The sequence below is a fragment of the Penaeus chinensis genome, chromosome 6 (genome assembly GCF_019202785.1).
Source record: "Penaeus chinensis breed Huanghai No. 1 chromosome 6, ASM1920278v2, whole genome shotgun sequence".
NCBI classification, from domain to species: domain Eukaryota; kingdom Metazoa; phylum Arthropoda; class Malacostraca; order Decapoda; family Penaeidae; genus Penaeus; species Penaeus chinensis.
In genome coordinates this window covers 5,956,316-5,958,815 of record NC_061824.1, presented here as the reverse complement: position 1 = coordinate 5,958,815, position 2,500 = coordinate 5,956,316, and positions in this window count along the sequence as shown.

The window sequence follows — 2,500 nt, the reverse complement described above, 5'->3', positions numbered from 1 at the left end:
TCTCTCCCCTTTCTCTCCCTCTTTCCTCTCTTCTCTCCTCTCTCTCTCTCTTTTCTCTCATCTCCCCTCTCTCCTCTCTCCCTCTCTCTCCTCACTTCTCTCTCTCTCCTTTCTCTCCCTCTCCCCTCTCTCTCTCTCTCCTCTCTCTCCTCTCTCTTTTCTCTCTCCTCCTCCTTCTCTCCTCTCCCTCCTCTCTTTTTTCCTCCTCTCTCCTCTCTTTTTCCCTCTCCCTCCTCTCCTCCCCTTCTCCTCATCCCTCTTTTTCTCTCTCCTTCTCCCATCTCTCTCTCTCTTCCTCCCCTTCTCTTTTCCTCTCCTCTCCTTCTCTCTCTCTCTTTTTTCCACTTCTCCCCTGTCTCACTCTCTCTCTCTGCCCCTCCTCTCTCTCTCCGACTCCTCTCCTCTCCGCCTTTTCTCTCTCTCTCTCCTCTTCTCTGTCTCTCTCTTCCTCATTCTTCTCTCTCTCTCTATCTCTCTCTCTCGTCTCTCTCCTCCCCCCTCCTTCTCACACTCCCCCTCTCCTCTGTCTCCTCTTCTCTCCTCCCCTCTCTGTCTGTCTCTCCCTCTCTTCACTCTCTCTGCTCTCTCATGTCTCTCTCTCCTCCTGTCTTCCTTTTCTCTCTCCTCATCTCTCCCTCTCCTCTCTCCTCACTCTCTCACCTCTCTCACTCTCTCTCTACTACTTCTTCCTCTCTCTTCCTCTCTTCTGTATTCTCATCATCTCTCTCTCTCTCTCTCCTCACACTCTCTTCTCATCTCTCTCCATCTCTCTCTCTCCTCTTTCCTCCTTCTCTCTCCATCTCTCTTCTCTCATCCTCTCTCCCACTCTCTCTTCTCTCTCTCTCTCTCCATTCTCCTCTCACTCTCACTTTCCTCTCTCTCTCTCCACGTCCCTCTCTCAGTTCCTCTCCCTCTCTCTCCCACTCTCTCCTCTCGTACTCTCTCTCTCTCTCTCTCTCTCTCTCTCTCATCTTCTCTCTCTCTCTCTCTTCTCTCCTCTCCTCTCTCTCCTCTCCTCTCTCTCTCCGCTCTCTCTCCTCTCTCTCTCTCTCTTCTCCTCTCTCCTCCTCCCTCCCTTCTCTCTCTTCTCCTCTCTTCCCCTCTCTCTCTCTCTCTCTCTCTATCTCTCCTCTCCTCACTCTCTCTCTCTCTCTCTCACTCTCTCCTCTTTCTCACCCTCTCCTCTTCTCCTCTCCCTCTCTCTCTCTCTCTTCTCTCTCCTCCCTCTCCTCTCTCTCTCTCTCTCCTCCTCTCTCGCTCTCTCTCTCCTCTCTTCTCCTCTACTCTCTCTCTCTCCTCTCTCACTCTTCTCTCCTCCTCTACTCCTCTCTCTCTCCTCACTCTCCCATCTCCCTCTCTCTCTCCTCTCCTCTCTTCCCCTCTCTCTCTCTCTCTCTCTCTCTCTCTCTCCTCTCTTCCTCCTCTCTCTCTCTCCTCTCTCTCTCCTCTCTCTCCTCTCTCTCTCTACATCTCTCTCTCTCTCTCATCTCTCTTTCTCTCTCTCTCTCTCTCTCCTCTCTTCTCCTCTCTCCTCTCTCTCTCTCTCTCTCCTCTCTCTCCTCTCCTCTCTCGTCCGGGGGGGGGGGGGATACTCTCTATCTCTCTCCTCTACTCTCTCTCTCTCTCTCACTCTCTCTCTTCTCCTCCCTCTCTCTACTCTCCTCTCTCTCTCTCTCTCTCTCTCTCTCCTTCCTCTCTCTCTCCCCCTCTCTCTTCTCTCTCTCTCTCCTCTTCTCTCTCTCTCCCTCGACTCTCTCTCTCTCTCACTCTCCTCTCTCATCTCTCTCTCTCCCCATCCCTCCCTCTCTCTCTCTCTCTCTCTCTCTCTGTATCTCGTCCTCTCATCTCTCTCTCTCTCTCTCTCCTCTCTCTCTCACTCTCTCCTCTCTCTCCTCTCTCTTCTCTCTTCCTCGCCTCACTCTCTCCACTCTCTCCTCTCTCTCTCTCATCCCCTCTCTCTCTCACTTCTCACTCTCTCTCGTTCTCCCTCACCTCTCGTCTCTCCTTCTCATCTACCTCCTCTCTCCTCATCTCACACTCCCACTGGGGGGCTCTCTCTCTCTCTCTCTCCTCTCTCGCGTATCTCTCAACTCTTCTTCTCTCTCTCTCTCCCCCTCTCTCTCTCTCTCCTCTCTGTATCTCTCTCTCCTCTCCTCTCTCTCTCTCTCTCTCTCTCTCTCTCCTCTCACTCTCTCTCCTTCCATACTCACTCCTCAACTCCTTCCATCCTCGCTCTCTCCTCTCTCTCTCTCGTCTCTCTCCTCCCCTCTCCTCCTTCTCCCCTCTCCCTCTCTCTCTCCTCCTCTCTCTCTCTCTCTCTCTCTCTCTCTCTCCTCCCCCTCCCCTCATCTTCTCTCCTCCCTCTCTCCTCCCTCTCTCTCCTCTCACTCTCTGTATCTCTCTCCCTCTCTCTCTCCAATCTCTCTCTCCTCTCTCCTCGCTCCTCTCTCTCGTCCCCTCATCTCTTCCTCTCCCTCTCTCTCGCTCCTCCCCTCTCTCT